Genomic DNA, 14833 nt, shown 5'->3' on the forward strand with positions numbered 1-14833 from the left:
AATTAACTTCAATAAATATTAGGTTATTCTAAATTATATACGCGTTGGTCGTAGCGTTGAGTTTAACAATATATAAATATTCGTATCACAATTTATAATGGTATATCACTCACACTATAGTAGTACCGTAGACAGATAAGCTTAGTTTCTCTGTCTACGAGTAGGAATAATTAATCAATTAATTATTACTAATTTCACTGCAGTCCATGTTAACCATATTAAAAATGAAGTTGTTTTGATTAATTTTATTAAGTATTTCGTAAATATTAATGTTTGATTAAAATAAAACGACAGCATCCGTGTCTGTCTTAAAAATTCAGTTGGTTGGCGAAAATATTATTCAATTAAAAAATTAAATTTTAATAGTTATGTTAAACAAATGATATCACACGTTCTCAACTATTGCATACGGCCAACTCTCCTCCTTGTTCCAAGCTTGGGACTGGCACTATGAGTCCCTATCCAGCGGCGGAGCTACGTAGCGTCCAGACGTCCACGATCCACGTTAAGAGGATACTGCATTTTATGCATTTTTTCTGAAACATTAGATACCGTAACAGCCTGTGAATGTCCCACTGCTGGGCTAAAGGCCTCCTCTCCTCTTTTTTGAGGAGAAGGTTTTGGAGCTTATTCCACCACGCTGCTCCAATGCGGGTTGGTAGAATTCACATGTGGCAGAATTTCAGTGAAATTAGACACATGCAGGTTTCCTCACGATGTTTTCCTTCACCGTAAAGCACGAGATGAATTATAATCACAAATTAAGCACATGAAAATTCAGTGGTGCTTGCCCGGGTTTGAACCCACGATCATCGGTTAAGATTCACGCGGTCTTACCACAGGGCCATCTCGGCTTATGAAACATTAGATAACATAATCGGTATTCTAAATTTTCAGAACTTATTTTTTTAAAATTATTTATTGGAGCCCGCAACTTTTCTTAAAACAAATAAAATAGTCACATAATAGATTGATAATCTCACATACCTGTAACTTGTGTCCCGGTTCCCTTGACCCCATTACCTAATTCTAATTTTTAGTTTACTATTAATTAGATGAATTTGAGCAATCGGAGTTATAGGGAGAAATATTTTCTTTCTTAACTTTTTAGCGCTTCTTCTTATTTTGTACGCGTGTTCTAAACATTTTGCTTTCGTCAGCACATTTTGTTGTAATACTGGTTCTAAACACAAGAAACAAGAAAAATTAATATAAACTGATATAAAATCAATATATCTTTTGTAAGAATACCCCAGTAAAACAATCCTTCATATTTACTTTAAACATTTTATTCTCTTCCACACGTATCTTGTTATATAATTTTTTACTAATTAATATTTTACAATTCAATTACAATTTTTATTTGAATTCCTGCAATCACCCTGGCAACCATCGAACGAGTCGATCTTCCCGTGTTTTTTCTTTTTTTATATATCGCGTAGTTTTATACGCTCAATAATTTCCAACCAGTGTTAATTTAGTTAAAAATATTACAATTATTTTCTAAAAATCTCAAAATAATTATTAAAAATCAGTCAAACCTTACACTCGACTATCCGGATAACGTGTATGACCCCATACACGTCTCAGGTGAGAACCTTACACTCGGTAAACTGACTTATCGATTGCATGAAAAATAAATAAATTAAAAAAAAAATTAAAACCGTAAATTAAACTATCGTAATTCATATTACTTACATATACAAAAAAATACAATACATTACGATAAAACTTTTAGGATTCAAACTTTAGATAATTACATTACATCAAAACAACCATATCACAGTATAAACAAAAACTCATAGATTTACTAAACATTTGTCAACCATTGTCCGTAATTAACTCAATTTTATATTTTTTCTTTAACCCTTAAAACTAAATTATTATCAACAATTTTACCATAAAACAACCAACTTTTTCAACATTTTCAATCCTTAAAATTAGGTATGTACGTGACGAATACAGGTAGCGATCCATTCTCACCCATCCATTCTCACTCCCGTCTCTCGCCAGTACATACAACCATAGAAAAAAGTAAAGTCGTGAACCAATCCGAACTCCAATAGAAAATCAAAGGTCAAGTTGCGAATCCATCCATTCTCGCTCTTGACCTGTAACAATACAAACACATTTTGTAGCCAAAATATCAATCAATCAATAATATCAATTACAAATATCCGAAAAACATGGCAAAATAGAATTAATTACTCTGATTCTTCGTTGTCATCATCATCGCATTTCATATCACTATTATATCAAGTTCTAACGAAGCAATACGGCTGCATTCGATCTGGTGCTACAGTAGTTTTACCCTTGTTTTCATTCCCTTAAAACCAAGAATAGGCTATAACCAGCCTCTTTATATCAATCATCTATACATATAACAAAAATGTAACCGATCGCTGTCTCTACATGAAAAAAATAGGAGTAAAACTATTATTGGGGGCCTTTATCAATGCAATAGAACCCAAAACAATGTTTGTTTGTCTGTCCGTTTGTTGCGGCTTGATTGATTTGCATGCGGTTTTCACTAATATATTGTGGAAAACTTCACATAAAATTTAGTATTTGCTTAATTCAATCGGTTTATAAATAGATAAAAAGTTATGTCAATTTCAAGAATCACGTTGAACATTTATTCGATAAAAAATGCTACAAAACAACTGTTCAGTTGAATTAGCTGAAACTCTAGCTTAAGCTTATAAATGATAGTCTTTAAAATGGTGATGATTGAAAGTTGAAAGGAAAAAAAACAAATTAAAAAAATATATCAGTTTCAGATATTCAGATTCTTCCAATGTAACTTACATTCAGATCTATATGATCAAACACATAAAATAGCTTCATGCAGGATTCAGCTTATGCAGGTCCATTGTCGGTTAAACGCGCCTACGCTTATATATATAAAGCACGCCGATTGCCGCGCTGTAGTGTGCATCAAAATGACTGTACAAAGTGATAGATCAGCTTTAAAATACTACCAGCATGTAGTACCCATTTAGTATCTTTATTTAAATATTTGGTAGCTATGCATACTTTTTTTAACAGATCACTAACTCAAAAATAAAGATTTTGTTTATTATATATGCTGTTGACTTCAACTGTTGACGTTATTTGCATCGAACACACGTATATCGGAGACGCATGGCGTTTCCTGGTAACAGGGACCTGGTTAATCTCTGTCCGTATTCGTTGTAATACATTCTATTATATTAGGGTAGTAGCTTATTTAAATAAACTGTATATTTATTACGAAATAAAAACAAATTATACCAATATATTTAAATTATTAGGATTTGACTTAAGAAATACCAAAGATTTTATGAAGCCGCCCACCAAAATTATATTATTTAACACACTTGTCCGTCCTATCCTTGAATACAACAATATAATCTAGAACCCACATTAAAATGGACACATTAAATGACTAAAAAGCATCCAAGAACGTTCTCTCTTCCACCTGTCATACAGTGAATCTGACCTTAAAAGTATTCCTACCTACTGAGATAGGCTTCAGCACTATAAGATGACCTCCCTAAACTCCAGAAGAATAATAACTGACATGCTTATGTTGCATAAAATAATAAATGGAACATTAGATTGTAGCAACTTTCTTCAACAAATTAATCTTAATGTATCTTCTCTCTTATCTCTCAAAAACGTCTACAATCACTTTTATATTTCTACATACAATTCAAATCTCGGACACTATGCTGCTAAGGAAGGATCTGCAGACTATATAATGCGCTTTCTAAACAGCACACTAACCTATATATATTAACCTTAGAATTATATAAGTTTAAATAATTGTTTCTCAATACATAATGTTTTGTTTAAAATTGTATTATTATTATTTTCATTATTTTAGTTTTTACAGTAACAGTACAGTAATAGCCTGTTAATGTCCCACTGCTCGGCCATGGCCTCCTCTCCCTTTCGAGGAGAAGGTTTGGAGCTTATTCCACCACGCTGCTCCAATGCGGGTTGGTAGAATACATAGGTGGCATAATTTGAATGAAATTAGTAATTTTTATTACTATTGAAATACATTTTATATTTTGTTCTGTACTTAACTCATATTTGCACAAAAACATTATTCCATGATGTAATGTACTTTTAAGTGTGTATCCTTTATTGTAGATACTTAATAAATACATAAATATATGTAATACACATTTATTTTGTTTTTCGATACTATATATTTAACTAGCTATCCTACAGGTATAGGATAAATGGTTGTATGGATGTCTGTGATTTTAAAGTAAGAAGCATGAAATATCATTCTGATGTGAAAAAGTATATTAAGGCGTTCTTTTTTATCAGGGGACTTCCAGTGATGCTTATAGTTTTACTTAATATATTTGATTGTGACCTAAATGGGTTGAACCAAAATTTATTTTATACATGATCATATGCACAATTTTTTCAAAATATTCAGGTTAAACAAAACTATTTAACCAACAAAACTTTATTTTTCTATACTAACGTAATAAGGCTTAAGAGTTTGTTTGGTCGGACGCGCTAACCTCAGGAACTGCTGGTTTTATTTAAAAAAATATTTTAGTGTTGGATAGCCCATTTATCGAGGAAAATTTTTGGGCTATAATATAACATCACGCTACGACCAATAGGATTGGAGCATCAATTAAAATGTTAAAAATACATGAAGATGTATACACTTTAGCTTCCGTTGAGTGCGCTGCGTAAACGGTTACACTCTTGAAAGAAAAAAAAAGTTGTTCTAAAAAAAGTCACGATAGCATACGTTTATCTTTTAAGGTTAACTTACTATAACCTTTTCTATAGTAACCAAATTTGTTTTAAAATAATACATTATTTGCGAAGTCATTTTTATAAACATGGCATTAATTCTTATGAAATATACCGAGGTAAAATTATAGACAGTTTTTATTACTTTTGTACGTTTTGAAATATTTCAACAGCTGGTTAAGTAAGTTGTTTGAAAATACAAATTTAAATTTCAGTTTTAATATACTCAGTTTGAATAGACACAATTTTCTGCTTCTCAAAAATTCTGTTTTTTACAAGCCCAACCTTATGTTGTCCTATCTAAATCCAGGCAAAAAACAATAAATACTAATATCCTACGAAAATAAAACTAAAAATGTTGTATACCTATTCTGAAATATTAAACTTCGTAAATGAGTTCACAGTATGTGAGTATTTTAGTCTTAACGAACAGCCCGAAATGGTCGATGTACAAGCGTGGCAAGGAATTTCTATTTTGTCAATAGCTTGGAGTAAGCCTTCTCTAGTTTTAACTTTTTTTTTCATAAACACAATCTACTCAAGTCTTAACATATTCCTTTATGAAACGGGACATTTTTAGAAACTAAAAAATTTTAAAAACGCTAACTTAACCTAACCCACATATTCGATATCATCGTGATTCATTTACACACCTTATACTTCGCGCCTTTAGGAAATACCCATCAAAAATTACTTTGTCTTTGTATAAATTATTGCTCAAAATATCACAGATTCTTTGTAATTCAGTAAGCAGCCAGTTATCGTTGATAATGGCCAAGATACTAGAAGTCTGTGCTGAGATTAATTTTACCGTGTCTGTTATCATTTCTATTTCCTGTTGGATCTCTGTCTCTTATTGCCATTGATAAGACTATTCCCTAGTACTCCAACAAAACTAGTAGTTAAGTAGCTGATCAGGTTCTATGCATCGTAATAGTCTTACGCGCTTAACGCACATACATCTGTGCATTGATTGTACACCGTAGGATCGAACTCCGGCGAAATGTTTTTGTAATCAAGTTTATTGTTACTAGAATGTTCACTCTGTTGAAAAGAGCATACTCATTCCTTAAAGGCCGGCAACGCACCCGCAAGCCCTCGGGTATTTTTAATAATATCAAGTATTGCTATTTTGCGGTAGAATATTTGATGAGTGGGTGGTACCTACCCAGACGAGCTTGCACAAAGCCCTACCACCAATGCTTATATTTTACCTTTACTTCTTATAAATCTCGTTGTTTGACTGCAATTGATATAATAGCCAAATATAGAACAAATATTTTGTTATATTTCAAACATACTTGTAAATATAGTACTTGTAAATATAGGTAGTTTCAAGCATACTTTGAAAATATTAATAAAAATGATTAATTTAAAAATAAACCTTTTTAGAATTCTAGCTACTCATTCCTTAACTGGAAAGCAGTCACCAGCGTTTGCGAATAAACCACCGAAAAAGCAATTGGACCCCAAATTAGTAGACGATATTGTCAACACCGTTGCTGAAAGGTGCAATGTTTCTAAAAGGATTGTTAGGTTGGTATTCATATTTTAATCCCATAAATTACCGTACTACCGTACCGTACTATCGTATTACCGTACCTTTTAACTTTTAAATTTTTAGATATTTTATTAAGAAATTGGAATATTTTTTGTATTATAACATCTAACAAAAAATCAGATAACATAAAACCAATTATTAACAGTAATTAAGCAAATGACAAAATATGTTTTTGTAGTCCGGAGACTAAGTGTTAATAAAATTACAGGAGCTCCATTACGACGAAATGTTCGGACGAAGCAAAGTTATATAGAAATCGTCAACGGTACAGAAAAAAGCGCGAACAACAAAACCGAGAGAACGTCCCGCCATCTTCTGCGACATCGGACGAATCCACCACTGTTTGAGATTAAGTTCAAATAAGCTTCCGATAGCAATTGTCAGCAGCTATTCAAAATACCATTCTTTTCAATTGTCCTTTCCAGGTATAAAATATAAGGTTTTCGGCTAAACTCTTAATATTTCTATCTGTATCTTTTTAATCTAGTAAGTATATTAAATTTGTACTAAATAATATAACTGATTGAGTCCAAATATACAAATTTCATTATTTAGTAATAATATTTTGTCTGAAAAAATACATGTTTAATATAATATTTTCATAAAATCAATTAAGAAATTTGAACGTAAACATTTTTTATTAAAAAAAAAATATTTAAGCGGGCGGCATAGCTGATACATTCATGATTAGTTTATGTTATGTAGGTACGATAACCCACATAACATAATGTCAGAGAGAATACTGTAAGTCTGTTCAGCTAGAGTTCCCATTACATTTTAGTCTATTTTTCAAATAATTTGCAAAAAAAATTCCATTAATTTTTTTTCTGTCTCATTACTTACCACTCTTTTTTAATCCCTGTACATATTTCTATATTTAAACATAGTGAATTAAATCTTCTCACGGTCTAGTAAATCACTAATATAACATCTAATTTAAATAAATTTGTTTGCTTTATAATAAATACAAATTATATAAATAAATATTAAATCATCTCGCATGAGTACATATAAAATTTGCGAGGCGAAAAGGTTTTCTACGGAAAGGATAACGGAACTTTGAAATCGAATCAATATAGGTGTAGCAGTACGCATAGCAACAAGAATACACACGCCACGCATGCCTCATTATACAACATCATCGTTTGAAACAATGAATAGTTCTGAAAAGAACTGTTTATTTGAAACAAGAAGCAGCATGCAATGACGTAGTATGACGTAATGTCAAGCTCTTAAAAGAGCTATTTTATATTAATATAATAATCTTCGCTTCAATTGACTTCACTTCTTCAACGAAAACAACTCAACTTGCTGACTTCTTGAAACACGTCTTACTCCCGCGCTTAATTCCCCACTACCGACGATGCGCGGCTGATTTTACAAATAATCGTTTTACAGCGGCGTCGCGTTCAGTCAGTTCGAGCGGCGCAAACAGTTATTAATTTTATAATGAACCAAACATTTTAGGTCGGTCCTAAATACGTATGAAAGTAAAAAATAAAAAATAAAACAATATGAGGAAATAGTTGAGAATCTCCTTAGCTATTTTCAAGATGCTTAAATAAATAAATAATATTTTAAATAACATTAAACACTATATAAATAAATAAATTCTCACCGATATTGCCAATTTAGTGTCTCAGTTATTCTTGCAAGAATGTCACTTAAACCTAGATAGGTAATGTTATGTACATATATAGTTAGTTATATGGGCGCTGGACCGTGCTGCCGTCTGGTTTCATTGTAAGTAATAAATTAAACCAAATTTTTATATATATTTGTAAAGCGATATCTAATTCAGAACTTAGACAACACGGGAAATATTATTAACAACTTTTTGCTATAAAGTGAATAAAATGTGGAATAATAAATTATAATTCATAATTTAAAGAACTTTCTCATTAAAATAATTTTGGTATGATCAATGAATTAAGCAAGTCACTAACATTTTGTACTTACGGTGTTAACATTATGATTTCCTTACAGATTATTATAAGTAACGAATTAAATTAAATAAGATTTAATAGATATTTTGGGTATGTTTTATGATTATCTAATATTGTTTTAATAATTTTGAAATGTAAATATGATTTATTTTTGTCACGACTCTGTAAACTCGATATTTCCGGTGCATGTTTTTATTATAGTGAGTAATAAATAATTAAGCTAATTGAAATATATTTCGACTTTTAATTAAGATAAAAATAATTTAATATTGTTTTTATAATTATAAAACGTTAATATTAATTATATTTGTAATAAAGTACATATGGTATATTATTGCTAAAAATAAACATGTCGTAATTTAGTTATTTAAAAAGTAAGGATTTGCTGGCGGCTGGCATTCTTTTGACGATTGTTGTACTGAGTAGTTGATCAAAAATATAATTAAATTCATTTATATTATATTGTCTCATTATTATGGATCCTGGGGACAATTCTGGCGAGTCGCTGACATACGCTATCACTCAACGTAGATGGACGAAAATTTGCAACCCGATTAAAAAATCAACTCGCTCGAGGGGCTGTTTTTTAACCAGCAGACGATCCCATTGTTTTGAAATCAGGTAAATAAGCTGGCTTTACTTTCGGCTCCTTTCTGTTATTTTCTTTTGTTTCATATTGAATGAAATTTTGTTTCACAGCGGCTTAAGGTACCAAGAACTTGCATTTATAAAAAATAATCTTTTTTAGCCTTCAGGTTTCCTATCTTCTTTCTTTGTCCAGTACCCTAAAAGGGATCATAAAAAATAGGACTAAGTTATTGATTATCTTTGAAACAATTAATGTTTAAGCACTTTACTGCTGTATTATTTTAGACTTATCTTATACATTTTCTGGACAATAAGAAGTCTTTAAAATCCTAATATCTTGAATAAAATGTATTAAAGTTGTAAAATGTTACTATTTCTAAAATATATTTTTTTCATCTTCAATCGCTTTTGTTAGTTTAAGGAGATAATCTTAAAACAGGGTTAGGAGGTTTTAAACATTATTAAATAAAATTAAGATTTTGTAATTGAATGAAAACTTATCTTACCAATCGGATACCTATCGATTCCTTATTATTATTATCCACATATTTAACCCAGTAATCTTCATACACAATACAACTACTCATGTTGTCTTTGAAGAGGGTTGCTACGTTTTCTTACATGTAGGTAGATACGTTTATTTTGGTAAATTAAATTACGTCAAAACGTAAATTAACATACTTTTTTGACATCATAAAATAATGTAATAATAATATGAATGTTGAGTTATTATACGTGTATAATATGTGTGTATGTCAGTATTAATAAACTACCCCACAAGCTCATTCGTTTGTCTCCGTTACCATGGCAACGATACTATAAATACCGACCCGAGCAGAGAGGTCAGTCGTTGTTGGACCGTGGATGGAAGCACTATTACGTCACTATACAAGAACAACGTATTATACATTGGCGACGAGGATTTAAACTTTTTTTTCTTACAAAAAAGGAAGAAGGTACCTTTTAATTCGGAATTAAACCTAGTGAGTACGTAAGTAAAGGCAATAGTAAGCAGTAGTATAGCTACTGGTCATTAAATTGACAGTCATGCGAGAATGACAAAATTAATATGCAGTAGTATAACTAGTGGTCATTAAATTGACAGTCATGCATGAATGACAAAATTAATAAGCAGTATTATAGCTACTGGTCATTAAATTGACAGTCATGAAAGAATGACAAAGTTAATATGCAGTAGTATTAATAAACAGTGGTATATAGCCACGGTCAATAAGTTGACATATCATCAGACGTCAAACATAGTTAACAATTATAGTTAAAATACATTTATCAGTTTCAGGTTCTAAATGATGAGCTCTCAATTAACATTGGATAAATTTGATTGTGAAGGAGAGCCTACTTCGGTAGGGGCAAGATGGGAGCGCTGGAAGAGGGCACTGCTTTTTTATCTCGATGCTGCTGGTATCGAGACGAATGAAAAGAAACGAGCGTCTTTACTACATTTTGGAGGAATTGAGCTACAAGAAATATTTTATAACATACCAGGAGCAAATTTGTCACCAGATGATGGAGTTGATGTTTTTGAAGTGGCTATAGCTAAACTTGATACATTCTTTCTACCGAAACAAAGTAAGGTCATATTTTCCGATTAATAAAGCAGGAAACAAATGAGAAATTTGAAATTTTTTTGGTACGGCTGAGAAAACAAGCCGATAAGTGTCAGTTTAAAGATAAAGAAGACCAAATAATTGATCAAATAACCGAAAAATGTTCCTCAAAAGAGCTCAGGAAGAAAATACTACAAAATGGAGATACATTCTCATTAACAAACATAATAGCCGAAGCGAATACTCTTCAGGCTGTGCTGTCTCAACCATTAAGGAGGATACCTATACCACTTGAAGAAAAGGTTGAGAGGAAAATTCAGGAACTCATAGAGAGAGACATTATTGAAGAGGTTCAAAGGTCTTCGAGATGGGTATCTCCAATAGTGCCGGTCTTCAAAACCACTGGAGAAATTAGGCTTTGCGTAGACGTGAGACGGGCTACTAAAACCATATTACGTGAAAATCATCCATTACCCACTATGGACAAACTGCTTCCGAAAATGAAAAATGCAAAATACTTTTCAAAACTGGACATTAAAGACGCTTTTCATCAAATTGGACTCCATCCTACTTCTAGACATATAACTGCCTTCATAACAACTAAAGGTCTTTTTAGATATAAGCGACTAATGTTTGGGATCTCGAGTGCTCCGGAAATTTTTCAAAAGACCTTAGAACGAATATTATTAAGGTGTGAAGGTGTAATTAATTTCGTTGATGACATATATGTATATGGAAAGATTATAGAAAGTTATGGAGACTCTCAGACAAAATAATGTGGTTCTTAGAAAAGACAAATGTGTCTTCAGAGAACAAAACGTACAATTTCTAGGACATGAACTGTCCTACAAAGGAGTTAAACCTTTAGACAAATATATATCAACTATATATATATATATGTTCAATGGAGAATGAACACAGGTGAGCTTCAGAGCTTCTTGGGATTAATAAACTACGTTGGTAAATGGATTCCAAACTTGGCGACAACTACGGAACCGCTGAAAATGCTACTGAGAAACAAACAAAATAAAACCACAGAAATCACCACTTTATGGTGGACCAAACAGGAATATGCGTTTAACAAACTAAAAATGGCATTGTCCGACATTTCCACCTTAGGATATTATGACGTCAATGACCGAACTGTAGTCATAGCAGATGCCAGTCCAGTAGGACTGGGATCTGCTATTAGTTCAAATTAACGATCACGGACCACGAATTATAGCATATGGTCATCGGACTTTAACTGATTGCGAGAGAAGATATTGTCAAACAAAAAAGAAGCCTTAGCTTTGGTCTTGCCCAGACCAGTCGAACATTTTTATGTATTTTTATTTGGGAAAGAGTGAGCTAGTGATGGATCATAAACCACTAGAGGTTATATTTGGCCCTAAATCCAAACCATGTGCAAGAATAGAAAGATGGTTATTACGCCTTCAAGCGTATAGATTCAAAGTAGTTTATAAACCCGGAAAAGAAAACATTGCAGATTGCTTATCAATATTATACAAATCGGAAAAACTACCACAATACGTTTCAGAAAGCTATATACATCAAGTTGTCGAAGCTAGCCGACCAATTGCGCTATCCTTCAAAAAAATTTCAGAGGCATCAAAACAGGACGAAGAAATTTTGAAAGTAAGAGAAGGCCTGTATAATAACAATTGGGAAGAAGTAAAAAATTACAAAATATTTCAAAGTGAACTATGTTTTTATGAAGATATTTTAAGAGGGACAAGGATCGTAATTCCAAAGAAACTGCGAAGTAAAGTATTGGAAGTTGCTCATGAAGGACACCCGGGAAAAGTTTCCATGAAGGCGTGGCTAAGGTCCAAAGTGTTGTAGCCTGGTATGACAAGGAAACGGAAAACTTAATAAAATGCTGCAAGGGAGTTGAGACTATAGTGCACCACATTAGTCTCAACTCCCAATCCTCCTAACCCCTTAAAAAGAAGGGCATTACCAAGCGAACCCTGGGTAGATACATGTATCGATTTGCTAGGGCCCCTACCAAGCAACGATTACATATTTGTAATCGTAGATTATTTCAGCCGGTATAAGGAAGGAATAAGGAAGTAAAGATTCTTCGCAAAATAACAAGTATGGACATAATACGAATAATTGAGGAAATTTTTAGTAGATTAGGGAATCCAATAATAATAACAGCTGATAATGGACGACAATTTTGTAGTGATGATTTAAAAAAAAATTGTTCTGAATAAACTACCATACAAGCTCATTCGTTTGTCTCCGTTACCATGGCAACGATACTATATAAATACCGACCCGAGCAGAGAGAAGTCAGTCGTTGTTGGAGTGTGGATGGAAGCACTACTACATGACTATACAAGAACAACGTATTATACAATACGATAATAATAGTCTGTCTGGTTCTTACGCTTTATACATGATATTTCGTATTAAGCTGAAACCCCAAGGAAGGACATAGGCTGTACTATACTACATTTATACCTAATATTGTAATAAATAAGTTAAAAAAATTCAAGCGCGCCACCAAGGTTAATTGAAAAGCCGAGATGGTCCAGTGGTTAGAACGCGTGAATCTTAACCGATGATCGTGGGTTCGTACCTGGCAAGCACCACTGAATTTGAATGTGCTTAATTTGTGTTTATTAATATATCATCAGGCTGTTACTGTGTATATAAGTGTAAAAATACCTACATATATTCTAAACCTAAATTTATTTAACTGTGACCAGGCTTATGGATATTAAGATTTATAAAATGTCGTATATTTTACGAATATTATAAAATAGTAAGAAGATCGTACATCGATATCGAGATCGTATATCGAATGATCGTGTCGTAGTATACATTTTTGAAGTATTTATTTTTCGACAGAAACAATCTCAAATTATTCAATACGGTTTTTTTCAATCTTTACTATATTCTCGTGTATAAAATATATATATAGGCTACCTATGTTTAATATATACCTACCGAGGTACTAGTTAGTATTTGCGTACTTCAAAAATTTGTATAAGTTTACAGCTCCTGGAGCTGCACAACAACCCCCGTCAAGGTAATTACGAAAATATTTGTAAGTGATAGCTTCTTATTATAGATAGATAACAAATCTGAATAAGGATTAATTTTAATTTATAACGTTTAAATTTTAACAGTCGAAACAAGATCTGTTGGCGTCGCAACACAGGTAACGATAAACCTAAAATGGCTTCTTTTGAACTAAGGATACTCAAGTACCCGACATTTTACCTCCCAATAAATATCAAACAAAAGATTTCGTTACATATGAGACAGTACGCAACCGATGCATTTCTCAAATGTTTTAGATCAAATAATAACTGAAGTAAAATATTATTAGAGTATTATAACCACGATACTATTACTGGCTGTACTATACTATATTTAAACCTAATATTGAATCCTCCCTTGAATACGCGGGGAAAATTTGTAAAAATAATTTAAAAATTTTCAAGCGAGCCTATTTAGTTTAATTTAGGTGAATCATATAAGTGAATGACCTGTACATATTCTCTAAACCTAAATTTATTTAACTATGATCAACCTTATAGTTATTAAAATTTATTAAACCTCTCACTTTTTATGAATATAATAAATTGTAAGAAGAACGTAGATCGATATCGAGATCGCACCTTAGTATACATTTTTGTCATCAGCGTTTGCGAATAAACCACCGAAAAAGCAATTGGACCCCAAATTAGTAGACGATATTGTCAACACCGTCGCTGAAAGGTGCAATGTTCCTAAAAGGATTGTTAGGTTGGTATTCATATTTTAATCCCATAACGTTTGTACCCTTAAACTTTTTAATGTTTAGATATTTTATTAAGAAAATAGAATATATTTGTATTATACCATCTAACAAAAATTTTTTTACCTAAAACTAATTATTAAAAGTAATTAAGCAAATGACAAAATATGTTTTTGTAGTCCGGAGACTTAGTGTTAAAAAAATTACAGGAGTTCAATTACGACGAAATGTTCGGACGAAGCAAAGTTATATAGAAATCGTCAACGGTACAGAAAAAAGCGCGAACAACAAAACCGAGAGAACGTCCCGCCATCCTCTGCGACATCGGGCGAATCCACCACTGTTTGAGATTAAGGAGACAAAGATCTAAAATCAATTTTTACCATTTATTCACTTATATATTATTCTATTATAAGTTAGTTATCATAAAACTAAATCGTTTTTAAATTAATTTTCAAATTAAGCTTTTAAAATTGTCGCAATTCGTACCACTGGCACGACTTACACGACTACCACTGTTGCGAATAAAATAATACCTTTACAATTTTACCTATATGTTTACAATACATTTGCACTCCATAGATTGGAGACATATTTGAGGCTGCAACAATGTTGGTTAAGATTTGCTTTTAGTAGGTACGCC

At 31.9% G+C, this 14833-nt stretch overlaps 1 long non-coding RNA gene across 1 annotated transcript; it reads right to left on the bottom strand.

Annotated features, from left to right (window-relative positions):
• Positions 1 to 280: 280 nt before the first annotated feature.
• LOC126771997 (uncharacterized) lies at positions 281 to 1387 on the bottom strand. Its single transcript, XR_007669590.1, has 3 exons — positions 1279 to 1387; positions 988 to 1183; positions 281 to 536 (listed from the first exon to the last, which is right to left on the bottom strand). It is a non-coding gene; the product is annotated as an uncharacterized LOC126771997 (long non-coding RNA).
• Between the last annotated feature and the right edge of the window lie 13446 nt (positions 1388 to 14833).

The sequence above is a fragment of the Nymphalis io genome, chromosome 11 (genome assembly GCF_905147045.1).
Source record: "Nymphalis io chromosome 11, ilAglIoxx1.1, whole genome shotgun sequence".
Classification (NCBI taxonomy): domain Eukaryota; kingdom Metazoa; phylum Arthropoda; class Insecta; order Lepidoptera; family Nymphalidae; genus Nymphalis; species Nymphalis io.